The sequence below is a fragment of the Pristis pectinata genome, chromosome 9 (genome assembly GCF_009764475.1).
Source record: "Pristis pectinata isolate sPriPec2 chromosome 9, sPriPec2.1.pri, whole genome shotgun sequence".
NCBI lineage: Eukaryota > Metazoa > Chordata > Chondrichthyes > Rhinopristiformes > Pristidae > Pristis > Pristis pectinata.
This window is the reverse complement of record NC_067413.1, coordinates 10,136,494-10,150,778: the sequence shown is the minus strand read 5'-3', so window position 1 is coordinate 10,150,778 and position 14,285 is coordinate 10,136,494. Positions and strand designations below refer to the sequence as shown.

At 43.6% G+C, this 14,285-nt stretch overlaps 1 protein-coding gene across 1 annotated transcript in view; it reads right to left on the bottom strand.

Annotated features, from left to right (window-relative positions):
- LOC127574209 (melanocortin receptor 5-like) overlaps positions 1 to 14,285 on the bottom strand; it is a 286,745-nt gene that overhangs the window by 172,720 nt on the left and 99,740 nt on the right. The window lies entirely within an intron of this gene.

Here is a 14,285-nt window from a genome sequence, read left to right as displayed (position 1 = left end):
TGGGCTGAAGGGCCTGTTCCTTTGCTGTACTGTTCTATGTTCTATAGCCTTTGCCTTGGCTATACTGAACCTCGGAGTGACCCTTAGCATGAAATCCTGCAGCCTAGAATATGCTAGTGGGCAACATTCACTTATGAACACGTGGTTGTTCTGGAAGACCAACAAGTTTTGGGCAGACCAAAGTGCGTTTTTCAATGAGGTGATGAATTTTTTTTTCCTTTGTTGCCAAGACTACCAATTTCTACCCCAGAAATATTGCCCCTTTCCAGTCCTGTTGCTGAAACCTTTATTTTGCCCTGGTTCCCTCAATGCAACTTGAAGAGTTTTCTCCTGATAAGCTTCCCACATTCGATCTTTTATAAACTTGGTCTCATACAAAGCTCTGCTGTTCATCTCCTTAACTTGTGCCTAGTCCCATTTGAAGTTCTTTCTCAAATACTCTGCAGCAATGTAAAAGGAATTAAATAGCAAAGGTGAATAAGCTTTACAATGACAAGGATAACAGTGTTGAATGGACTAAACTTCAGAAACCTCTAGGGGAAGAGCTGCCTCCCACAAAGAACGGTAAGACAACAATGTGCAAAAACAACATTTTATTCATGGAACATAGAACAGTGCAGCATGTGAACAGGCCCATGCAGTTGTGATGAACTAATTAAGCTAATGATACTTAATCCCTTCTGCCTGCACATGATCTATATCCCTGTATATTCATGTGCATATCTAAGAGCTTCTTAAACTCCTCTATTGTATTTGCTCCCTTGGCAGCACATTCCAGGCACCCACCACTCTGTCTTAAAATAAAACCCTGCCCCACCCATTTCCTTTGAATTTACCCCCTCTCACCTTAAATGCATCCCCTCTAGTAATAGACGTTTTGACCCTGGGATAAAGATACTGGCTGTCTATTCTTATCTACCACTCTCATAATTTTATAAACTTCTATCAGGTCTCCTCTCAGCTTCCACCACTCTAGAGAAAATAATCCAAGTTTGTCCAACCTCTCCTCATAGCAGATGTCCTTAAAGCCAGACAGCATCCTGGTCAACTTCTTCAAAGCCTCGACATCCTTCCTATAATGGGGTGACCAGAATTGAATGCAATACTCCTGATGCAGTCTAAACAGAGTTTTATCAAGCTACAACATAGCTTCCTAATTCTTGAACTCAGTGCCTCGACTAATAAAGGCAAGTGCGCCGAGCGATACCTTTACCACTCAATCGACTTGTGTGGCCACTTTTGGTGAGCTTTGGACTTAGACCCCAAGATCCCTCTGTACATCAATGCTGTTAAGGGTCCTGCCATTAATTGTACACTTTGTCTTTACATTTTACAAGTACAACACCTCACACTTGTCTGGATTAAATGCCATCTGCCATTTCTCCACCTACATCTGCAACTGAACTATGTCCTGCTGTATCCTTTGGCAACCTTCTATATTATCCACAACGCCACCAATCTTTGTGTCATCTGCAGACTTACTGACCCACCCATCCACTATTTCATCCAAAGCATTTATACATATCACAAACAGCAGAGGTCCCAGTACAGATCCCCGTGGAACATCACTGGTCACGGACCTCCAGCCAGAAAAAGACCCATCGACCACTACACTTCTATGGGAAAGCCAATTCTGAATCCAAATGGCCAAGTCATCGTGAATACTATGCATCTCAATCTTCTGGATGACCATACCATGAGGGACCTTGTCAAACACCTTACTAAAATTGGACATGTGTTGTTCCTGGGCCTTTACCATGGAATTGTCTTCACATTACTGTGGTAGGTGTACCATCAATTCAGCTCAAGGAGCTTGGAAAAGATTAAGAAATATTTGTGTGCAGGTGTTGCACATAAACTGAGGGTAGCTAAATTAGCGTCGGTGAAGGAACATGGAATGGCAAAGAACTCTAACTTAACTGCCTTAAGTAATGAGATCTTTGTAGAATGCCTGCAGGCCTGAAGTTAATGATGCACTCACTAATTGCTTAAGCTAATCACAAGAGAAGGAAATAGTGAATGGTTGTCCACAGCTGATATTCATCTAAATGGTTTTAAGAACAAGTACCATGTGCTAGATCTTGTGGGGCTGCTTAAAACAAGTATCGTTTAGGATGGAACGGCATCTTTCTTGTGGGACAGATAGGCCAAGTATTGTGGAATGACCATCGCAAACTCATCACCAAACTCCGAGACCTGGGACTCAACACCTCCCTCTGCAACTGGATCCTTGACTTCCTGACCAACCGGCTGCAATCAGTAAGGATAGGCAGCAATACCTCTGGCACAATTATCCTCAACACTGGTGCCCCACAAGGCTGCGTCCTCAGCCCTCTACTCCCTATACAGTCACGACTGCGTGGCCAGATCCTGCTTTAACTCCATTTACAAGTTTGCAGATGATACCACCATTGTAGGCCGTATCTCAAACAGTGATGAGTCGGAGTACAGGAAGGAGATAGAGAGCTTAGTGGAATGGTGTCATGACAACAACCTTTCCCTCAATGTCAGCAAAACAAAAGAGCTGTTCATTGACTTCAGGAAGGGGGGCGGTGTACATGCACCTTTCTACATCAATGGTGCTGATGTTGAGAGGGTTGAGAGCTTCAAGTTCCTGGGAGTGAACATCGCCAATAGCCTGTCCTGGTCCAACCACGTAGACGCCATGGCCAAGAAAGCTCACCAGTGTCTCTACTTCCTCAGGAGGTTAAAGAAATTTGGCATGTCCCCTTTGATACTAACCAACTTTTATTGATGCACCATAGAAAGCATTCTATCTGGATGCATCACGGCTTGGTATGGCAAATGCTCTGCCCAGGACTGCAAGAAACTGCAGAGAGTTGTGGACATGGCCCAGCGCATCACAGACACCAGCCTCCCCTCCATGGACTCTGTCTATACCTCTCTCTGCCTCGGTAAAGCAGCCAGTATAATCAAAGACCCCACCCACCACGGACATCCTCTCTTCTCCCCTCGCCCATCGGGCAGAAGATACAAAAGCCTGGAACCATGTACCACCAGTTTCAAGGGTAGCTTCTATCCTGCTGTTATGAGACTATTGAATGGTTCCCTAGTACAATAAAATGGACTCTTGACCTCACAATCTACCTCGTTATGACCTTGCACTTTATTGTCTGCCTGCACTGCACTTTCTCTGTAGCTGGGACACTTTATTCTGCGTTTTGTTATTGCTTTACCTTGTACTACCTCAATGCACTGTGTAATGAATTGATCGTTATGAACGGTATGCAAGACAAGTTTTTAACTTTACCTCAGTACGTGACAATAATAAATCAATTTCTAATCAAGGAACGTTGGATTAATCCCAAGTTAGAAAGATGTTCATGAACTAACCTTCTATCTTGCCTTCCTTTGGTTTCTCTGCATTCCTTTTTCATTCAAATGATGAATACACTTGACTCCATTTTCCCATCAACTTGCTCAGTCTCACAACCACTGTTAACTTTGCTTGATATCAAATTACAGGTAAATCAATATCTGCTTCAAGGGAATGGTGAAAGCATCAAAACTATTGATTCTGATCATCTCATCTCCCTGTCCCTAGTTACATACAGGGTCTTAAAGTTGTAATATGAAACCTTGCTCCAGGGTGTCAATTTTCAATGGCTACCCATTTTCTAATGTGGAAATGCAACTATTTTGTACTTATGGTTCACGGGGCTTCTTTACTAATGCATTGCACTGGAGCTCAAATCTCCAAGCAAATCTCCAGCCACAGAATAAGCTTTGTGAGTAAAACTAAGAGCATGGTAAATCCTGGGACCCAATTTGCTTTTGTCGGTGTTCTAAAGTCTAGTGGTAAATTGTATTATATTTAAGTTATTTCTCTACATTGGATTTATTCTTTACTTGCACCAATTCAGTCTGCTTGTTACAGGTCCCCTGTAATGAACACTGACTTATGGATCCCCTGTACATACAAATGCTTTGGAGAATGGTGGTTTGGATGGGGATGGCTTTGCCCATTGCTGCCAGGTGGAAACAGAGCATTTCCGTGTGCCTTCTCTCTCCACCACACCCTGAGGTGCAACAATCGGGGGGGGGGGGGGTGGGGGGGAGTTGGGTGGAGGTGGGCAGAGCCGGCAGCGCTGAGCGGACTCACTCGCTCACTCACTGAGGCTGGCTGGCAGCCACTCTTCCTGCTCCTGCTCGCTCTCCCGTCACCGCTGTCTCTGTGACCCTCTCCCACACTCAGTGCCTGTTCAGTTGTGACTTACGAACAGTTCAAATTACGGACAGTTCTCAGCAACGGAGCCCTGTCGTAACCCAGGGATTGCCTGTAACCGATTTTAGTGAACGGTACTCAGTTTGTGACCAATTCCAGCTAATAATTTCCTTTAAGAATTTTTAATTTTTTTAATTCACTCAAGGAATGTGGGATTCGCAGGCTGAGCCAGAATTTAACTGCCCATCCCTAGTTACCCTTGAGAAGGTGGTGGTGAGCTGCCTTCTTGAACCACTGCAGTCCTTGAGGTGCTGGTAGACCCACAATGGTGTGAGGGAGTGAGCTCCAGGATTTTGACCAAGTGAAGGGACAGTGACATATTTTCCAGTCAGGAAGGTGTGTGGTTTGGAGGCCAATTTCTGGGTGGTGGTGTTCCCATGCTGTTTAGATAAGATAAGATATCTTTTTATTAGTCACGTGTACATCAAAACCTGTCCTTCTACCTTGTAGAGGTTGTGGGTTTGGAAGGTGCTTGATTCCAATGGCGTTGTCTATCCAAGTCTTTGTCCAGAGGCTAAAGTTTTGAATGCATTACAAAATTGAGATGGGGCTCTATCAATTTTAGCTGCAACAATTCTTATCTGCATTTACCATTATCTTTGGACTTGGTTAGTTGATATTTCCAAGGAATGAGTCCATTAGGTTCCAAAGAGGTGATGTGTGCATGGAGTAGGAGAATGCAGGTGAGGTTGTAAATGATCTTCGCTTTGGAGGATGTTATAGTTGGAGAACAAACAGAATAACAATCGTTCCAATGATGAGACCTTCTGTTCTGGTGCCTCGGAAACGTCCTCCTCCATCCTAAAACCCTGCCATGGGGGACGGACCTCTATTTTCTCTATTCCCCGCATGTCTGCTCTCACCCCTTCTCCCCAAGACAGAAAAAAGGTAAGAGTTCCCCTGGTACTCACTTTCCACTCCACTTTCAACACATTATCCTTCCCAATTCTCTTCTGCCAGCTCCAGCATGAAGCCATTACCAGTGACACCTTCCCCTCTCCTCCCCTTTCTGCATTTCACGGTGGCTGCTCACTTTGTGCTCACTCTTCTGTCCCCACCCACCACTGCCCATCCCACGGCACCATCCCGTGCAACTGGAGAAGATACAACACCTGTCCATTCACCCCTTCCCATCATCCAGGGACCCAGACAATCATTCCAAGTGAAGCAGTTAGATTGCTCTTGCAAAGAGCTGCTATGCACTCATCTCCTTCCATGCCTAGAATGGAGGGCTGCAGTTAGGAGAAGAGATTGGATACCCTGGGTTTATTTACCCTGGAGCTGAGAGGGAAAAATAAATCAGCCATGATCGAATGGCGGAGCAGATTTGATGGGTTGAATGGCCTAATTCTGCTCCTATGTCTTATGGAATGTGGAAGGCTGATGGGTGACCTTATAGAGGATTATAAAATCATGAGATGCAAATTCTAGGATAAATAGTCTTTTTTTCCCAGGGCAGGGGAGTCCAGAACTAGAGGGCACAGGTTTAAGGTGTGAAGGGAGAAATTTAAAGGAGATCTGAGCCTTAAGTTTTTCACACAAAAGGAGGTGGTTATTGAGACAAGCTGCCAGAGGAGGTGATGGAAGCAGATATATTTACAATGTTTAAAAGGCATTTTGTTAGGTTCTTGGATAGGAAAGGCATAGAGGGATAAGGCTTAATGCAGGCAAAAGGGATTAGCTTAGGTAGGCGTCATGGTCAACATGGACTAGGTTGGATGAGGTGGATCGAAAGGGCCTGTTTCTGTGCTGTACGTTTACACTGTAATTTTTGTGATTTCCATAGTTCCTTTGTATCATTCTTGGGTTGGGACCCAACCATTGAATATTAGAGACACAAGAGACTGCAGATGCTGGAAATCTGGAGCAACCCACAAAAAGCTGGAGGAACTCAGCGGGTCAAGCAGCATCTGTGGAGGGAAATGAACAGGCGACATTTCGGGTTGAGACACTTCATCAGGACTGGATCATCATCATCAGACCCGTCCTGATGAAGGGTCTCGACCCGAAATGGTGACTGTTCATTTCCCTCCATAGATGCTGCCTGACCTGCTGAGTTCCTCCAGCTTTTTTACACTGCACTTTCTTTGTAGCTGTGACACTTTGTACTGTTATTGTTTTTACCTGTACTACATCAATGCACTCTGTACTAACTCAATGTAACTACACCGGGTAATGAACTGACCTGTACAATCGGTATGCAAGACAAGATTTTCACTGTACCTCGGTACAAGTGACAATAATAAACCAATACCAATACTTTTAGTGTGTTGCATTGAATATTAAAGCCTTGCTACATCCTAGCTATTTCTATTCAGGCAACACAGACCCTTGCACACAAACCCTGTAATTAACCAGTTTTAAAATCACTGTCATTCATTTTGGAAAATGGTGGCATAGAGATTTTTTCTAGAAATTAAGCAGGGAAATGAACTAATGATTTGAAGACACAGGTTTAAATCGCATAGCAGCTGTGAGAATTAAATTCAAGGAGTTTAATAAATTTGGAATGTAAAGGAATTGGGTCAAAATTGGAGGGAAAATCATTTGTAGGGGTTTGGGAAATAAACTGGGGAATGGGTCTGATGGGATTACCCTTGAGCGAGCAGGAATAGGCTATGGGATGAATGGCCTCCTTTGCTTTTACAGTAATTCTATGAAAGAATTAGCATCAAGTATAGTAACATTGAAGGTATCTGACTCTTGCAGTCCTCTCCGGATGCCTCACAACTTGGTATGGCAACTGCTCTGCCTAGGATCACAAGAAGATGCAGAGGGTTGTGAACGCAGCCCAGTCCATCACTCAAAGCAGCCTCCCCTCCATTGACTCTGTCCACACTTCCCCGCTGCCTCGGAAAAGCAGCCAACATAATCAAGGACCCCTCCCACCCCAGTAATTCTTTCTTCTTCCCTCTCTAATGAGGCTTGAGCACACATAACACCGGGCTCAAGGACAGCTTCTATCCTGCGGTTATAAGACTCTTGAATGGACCTCTTTTACAGTGAAGGTGAACTCTTGATGTCTAAATCGACCTCATCATGGCCCTTGCACCTTATTGTCTACCTGCACTGCACTTTCTCTGTAACTATAGCACTATATTCTGCATTCTGTTATTGTTTTCCTTTTGTACTACCATGATGTACTGATGTTTGGAATGATCTGTCCAGATGGCATGCAAAACAAAGTTTTTCACTGTACCTTGGTACATGTGACAATAATAAACCAATTACCAATTACCAACTGTCTGACTTACTTCAGTCTTTTATGGAAGGAAATCTGTCATTAGTTATTCAGACCTATGTGTGACTCCAGACTCAAAACAATATAGTTGATAATTAATGGCTCTTTGAAGTGGGCCATAAATGCTGACCTTTCCAATCTGAATCAGAATCAGAATCAGATTTATTATCACTGACTTAGATGAGGTGAAATGTGTTGTTTTGCGGCAGCAGCACAGTACAAAGACATAAAATTACTATAAATTTAATATTAAATAAATATTGCAAAAAAAAAGGAATAATGAGGTCGATGAGATCGTGGACTGTTCGGAAATCTGATGGCAGAGGGGAAGAAACTGTTCCTGAATCGTTGAGTGTGGGTCTTCAGGCTCCTGTACCTCCTCCCTGATGGTAGTAACGAGAAGAGGGCTTGTCCCGGATGGTGAGGGTCCTTAATGATGGATGCCGCCTTCTTGAGGCACCGCCTCTTGAAGATGTCCTCGGTGAAGCCCACGTCCTTTAAATAAATAGAACAAATCTCTCTATTTTGTAGCTTTTTCACTTCTTTATTTATCAAATGAATTTGTTCATCAGAAAGCCCTTCAACTGAAAACATTAACTCATTTCTTCACTCTACAGATGCTGCCTGACCAGCTGAGTCTTTCCAGTCTTTTCTTTTTGTTTAAAACTTCAGGGGAGATTTTAAAGAAAACAGATTTCTGTTAACTTTGCCTGTGCAAGACAGGGTGATTACATAGAGGATGTTTCTGTTGGTTTGAGATCCTAAGTCTATAGGGCATTTAAAAAATATAGAGAGTTACTAATAAATTCAAAAGTGAAAAATGGATGTAATGCTTTATTCAGTTTGGATGTGGAATTTGCAGGAAACAGTTGAGACAATTGGCTTAGATGCTTTCATATTTCCTTATGACTTAGAAGAAGGCCATTTGGCCCATTGAGTGTATGCTGGCTCTCAGAGGAATTCCATCGGTCCCATGCCCCCACTTAATTCCCTGTAACCTATTCTCTTTCATATGACTTTTAACACCTGTACAATTCTCCTACTCCCCAGCTAAACTATTGCAGCTTACAATAGTCGCTCCACGTAATGACCAGCGTGTCTTTAGGATGTGGGAGGAAACCGGAGCACCCGAAGGAAACCCCTTGCAGTCACAGGGAGAACGTGCAAATTGCTCGCTTGCAGAACCAGAGCTTAGAACCAAACCCCAGGTCACTGGGGCTGTGATTCAGTTGCATTAACTGCGGTGGCATCATGGAGAAGGAGGCCATTCTGCCCACCAAGTTTAGGCTGTCTCTTGAGTCGGGGCCATCAGTCTCACTTATTTCCCTGTGACCTCTCACCTCTCACATGCCAGTCAACTCTGGCCAATTATTCTGCCCACCCACTACACTAGAGATAGTTTACAGTGGCCAATTGACCTACCAGCATATCTTTGGGATTTGGGAGGAAACGAGAGCACCCGGAGGAAATTCACAGAGAGAACGTGTAAATTCCACACAGGTAGCACCCCAGATCAGGACTGGACGCTGGAACTTTTGAGGCAGCAGCCATTAAATGCTACAATAACGGAAAATGCCGGAGAAAACTCAGGAGGCCAGTCGGCGTCTAGGGATAGAGAAGCAGAGACAACCTTTCAGGTCGGAGATCCTTCACTATCTGCTGCACCACTGCATTGCCCTTTAAAAAAGGGTGTTAGGCGAGTAGGAGAAAGAAAGAAGATCAAAGGAAGTAGTGAGGAGCAGACAAATGCCACCACGGACTAGTAGGGCTGAATGGCCTACACTTGCGCCTATACATTATTAGCGATTTTCACAAAACTTTAAAACAGTAGAGAAAAATATCTTGTCACTGTTGCTGCCTTGTTAAGATTGTCAATCAGAAAGACGATTTAAAAGATTTGATATGGAGGAGGGAGTGGAAGATTTCCTAGCTCTATGTCACTTAGAAAGGAAGAGGTTGCAATTTAGTTGCACAGAGCCAAGCGGAAGCCTTTCTCTTGAAAAAAATTATGCTCGTAGCAATTTAAAATCCATTGAAATATTCTAGAACTGAACCTGGGAGAAATTTTAGCCACGTAACATAATTGCTTGTGTATATTTCAGGTAGCTCTTAATTCCAGTTTTCTCTGAATGTACTGGATTCACCGGAATTATACTACGAAATGTAAATGTTATGCTTTTTCAGGAATTGGTAAAGGTGAACAGCAGGAATCGAAATAAAAGGTAGACTTGTATTCACAGGAAATCACGTAACCATTGCCCTGTTACCTGGCAACCTACACTGAGTCATTGGTCTTAAGTAGGAGACATACATTTTCAAATGATTAAAAAAAATGCAATTACCATGATGTTCAAATGATGTGTAAATTGAAGTGATGCAATTAGTGTTTTCATAGTTAGGAATTTACAAAAAAAAAGTTCGGAATTTAATTTAAAAAATGTTTTTTTTTAAATGGTATTCTTACTATAAAAGTATGAAATTGAACAGTTTACATTCAGTGTTAAATGCAAACAGTAATTGAAAGATCAATAGATATTCTGGTTTTGCTCATTTTCTTACTGTGGCATAGAATTGTAGCTGCATTTGATATTCAATTAGGAAAGTTAATTAGAGTATCTTTTATTAATTCATCCTTGGGATATGGATGTCACTCACAAGGTCAGCATTTAATTCCCTCCCCTGATTTAGACCGTGGAGCTGAGCCACCTTCTTGAATCCCTACATTCCTGTGGCGAAGGCACTCCCACATGATGTTGGGGGAACTTGACCCAGCAATGGCAAACAATGGGCCGTGTGTGAGCCGGATGGAAACCTGTTTCCAATGTGCCTTCAACCTTTGTTCTTCTAGGAGGCAAAGGTCATAGTCTGGGATGTTGTGTTAAAGTAGCCTTGACAGGGAAGTGTAGTGGGTTTTGCTAATGTAACATGCTGCAGTCACATAGCACGGTCTGGTACGGCAATTCGAATGTGCAGGAATGTAAGAAGCTGCAGAGAGTAGTGGACTCAGCCCAATACATCATGGGAACATCCCTCCCCACCATCGGTAGTATCTAAGATAAGATAAGATATCTTTATTAGTCACATGTACATCGAAACACACAGTGAAATGAATTTTTTTGCGTAGAGTGTTCTGGGGGCAGCCCGCAAGTGTCGCCACGCTTCCGGCGCCAACATAGTATGCCCACAACTTCCTAACCTGTACATTTTTGGAATGTGGGAGGAAATCAGAGCACCCAGAGGAAACCCACGAAGACACAGGGAGAACGTACAAACTCCTTACAGACAGTGATCGGAATTGAACACGGGTTGCTGGCACTGTAAAGCGTTACGCTAACCGCAAGACTACCATACTTGCCTGGAGGAGGTGCTGCCTCAAGAAGGCAACATCCATCATCAAAGACCCCCACCACCTGGGCCATGCCATCTTCTCGCAGCTACCACCGGGCAGGAGGTACAGAAGCCTGAAGTCCCACACCACCAGGTTCAGGAACAGCTACTTCCCTTCAACCATTCAGTTCCTGAACCAACCTGCGCAACACTAATCACTGCCTCAGTAGAGCAAAGCTATGACCATTTTGTGCTACAATGAACTTTTTTTGTACTAATTGTGTTCTTTCTTGTAAAAATTTTGTCTAATTTATATTTCTCTCGTGAATGTTACGTATCTGATACTATGTGCCTGTGATGCTGCTGCAGGTAAGTTTTTCATTGCATCTGTGCGTATATGTACTTGTGTGTATGACAATAAACTCGACTTTGACTTCGCTATCCCTAATGCAGTTTCTGACTTGCTCTTGTAGCCATAGTATGCACTGTGATTGTGGTATGCACTGGATGTGATTGCATTGGAGAATGTACAGAGGAAATTCATCAGGATTTTCTCTGGGATGGAGCGTTTCAATTATAAAGAGAGATTGGATAAGCTGGGTTTATTTTTCTTGGTGCAGAGGAGGTTAAGGGGGAACCTGATAAAGGTATACAGGTTGAAACTGTCTGGTCCGGCACCCTTGGGACCTAACTGGTGCCGGACGACAGAAATTGCCCAAATTGTGACAGAAATGTCCAAATCTTAGTTAGAATTAGTTAATTAAGACAAATCTATACTACAGATTCAAAACATATCAGACCACGGGAGTTGCCAGACCAGAGAGTTTTAACCTGCACAAAATTACGAGAGGCATAGGTAGGGTAGATAGTAGGAAACTTTTCCCCATGGCAGTGGTATCTAAAACTTGAAGGGTAAGGGGTAAGAAGTTTGGAGGGGATCTGAGAAAGAACTTTTTCACCCAGACGGTGGTTGGTTCTGAAATGCACTGCCTGGGGGGATGGTGGAGGCAAAGCCTCACCAAACGGTGAAGGAGAATCCAGACAAGCTCTCAAATTGCCAAGGCATAGAACGCTGTGGACTAAGTGCTTGTAAATGTAATTAGTTCAGATGGGTAATTGATGGTTGGCATGGTGTGATAGGTTGAAGGGCCTGTTCTGTGCTGTAGGACTTGATCACTTGTACGCAGTTGCGTTTCTGGTCTTCTGGTTACTTATTCCTGACAACTTTATAGAACATAGGAAACATACAGAACAGGAACAAGCCCTGCAGCCCACAATGTTGTGCCAAAATATTTAAGCTAATGATACCTAATCCCTTTCGCCTGCACATGATCCACATCCCTCCATTCTCTGCATATTCATGTGCCTGTCCAGGAGCCTCTTAAGTGCATCTATTGTATCTGCATCCACCCCCACCCCTGGCAGTGTATTCCAGGCACCCACCACTCTGTGTAAAAAACCTGCCCTGCACATCTCCTTTGAACCTTACCCCTCTCACCTTGCCCTAATACTAGATATTTTGACCCTGGGTAAGAGATACCGGCTGTCTACTCTATCAATGCCTCTCTTAATTTTATAACTGCAGCTAAACAAGATCCAATCAGAACTTAGAACACAGAACGCAGAACAGTACAGCACAGGAACAGGCCCTTTGGCCCAGGATGTCTGCACCAACGATGATGCCAATCCGAACTAATCCCATCTGCCTGCACGTGATCCATATCCCTCCAGCCCCTACCTGTTCATGTGCCTGTCTAAAAGCCTCTTAAACATTGCTTTTGTATCATCTTCCACCACTTCCCCCGGCAGCCTTTTCCAGGCAACCTCTCACTCTCTGTGTAAAAAAACTTGCCTCAGAAATCTCCTTTAAACTTGCCCCACCCCACCCCACCCCCTTAATGCTATACTGTCTAGTATCAGCTGTTTAAATTTAGACCTTCAGGCTGTTTGGAGGTTGGCCAGGGATAGTTGTGGATTCAACAGCGTTTGGTGGATTTAGACTGAGAGCGGAAGTGGAAAGTCTCTGCTTGTTGTTCATCAAATACTGAATTGGGAGGGGGGGGGGGTCCTTCAACCTTTAACTTCATCCATTAAACAGGCAGCCACTTTCTATTGGAATTTGGTGCATCCAAGGTTTAGTGAAATTATTGTATCTATTTTAACAGTGGAGTCCACATTTGGGCTGAAGTAATATTACTGAAACATAAAGAAAAATTGTTGGGATTATTGTTTTGGCACAGCTCAGGTTAGGTCTGGTGAACTCTGTCAAAACTGCAGGAACACTGGAGATAAGATAAGATATCTTTATTAGTCACATGTACATCAAAACACAGTGTTTTCACTGCATTTCAGTGCATTTCACTGTGTGTTTTGATGGGCATGTGACTAATAAAGATATCTTATCTTACCTTATATGATCTTACCCATGAAATGCACCTTTTGCGTAGATTGTTCTGGGGTAGCCCGCAAGTGTCGCCATGCTGCCGGCGCCAACATAGCATGCCACAACTTCCTAACCTGTACGTCTTTGGAATGCAGGAGGAAACCGGAGCACCTGGAGGAAACCTACGTAGTCACAGGGAGAACGTACAAACTCCTTACAGCCAACGGCCGGAATTGAACCTGGGTCGCTGGCACTGTACTAGCGTTATGCTAACTGCTACAATACAGAACCTCATTTCTCTTTTCTTCAAATGATGTCAAATAAACAGGAATATAAAGCCATAGAAGTTATGCACAAAGCCTTGGTCAGATCTCACCCTGACCACTATGTCAGGTCTGGAGACCACACCTTAGTAAGACTATATTGGCCTTGGAGGAGGGCAGGTGGGGAGGGTAGTAGATTTACCAGAATGATTCTGGACAATATTAAATTACACAGAGAGGTTACACAATTAGAATTGCAGAATGTTATGGCACAGAAAGGGGACATTCTGTCCATGCTCCCTGCAGAGAAAGCTATTCTGTCCTGTTCCAACATTCTTTCCCCCTTAGCCCTGGGAATTATTTTCCTTCAAGTGCCCATCCAACTCCTGTTTGAATGCCTGAGTGGCTTGATTCCCATCACTCCTGTGGGTCAGGGGTTCTCTCTCATCGCCACCCTCCGTGTACAACAGTTTTTTTAAATCAAATCCCTTCATCTTTTGCCCTGGTCATTGAAGTATCTGCTAATGGGAATGGCTTCTCTCTAAACCTGTCTCCCCTTTCAAATCTCTTCTCAACCTGTTTGCTCATTCTGTACTCTTGTTGGGAAGGCCAACATACCACTTGCCTTCTTAATTGCTTGTGGGACGTGTAAGTTTCCTTCCAGTGCCCTGTCTACAAGAGCACATCGATCCCTGTGTACATCAACATTTCCCAATCTGTCACCATTTAAATAATATTCTGCCTTTGTGTTTGTCCTACTGAAGGATATAACTTCACAGGCAAGCAGTACGTTGGCCTTTATTGCAAGAGGTTTTGAGTTCTGCC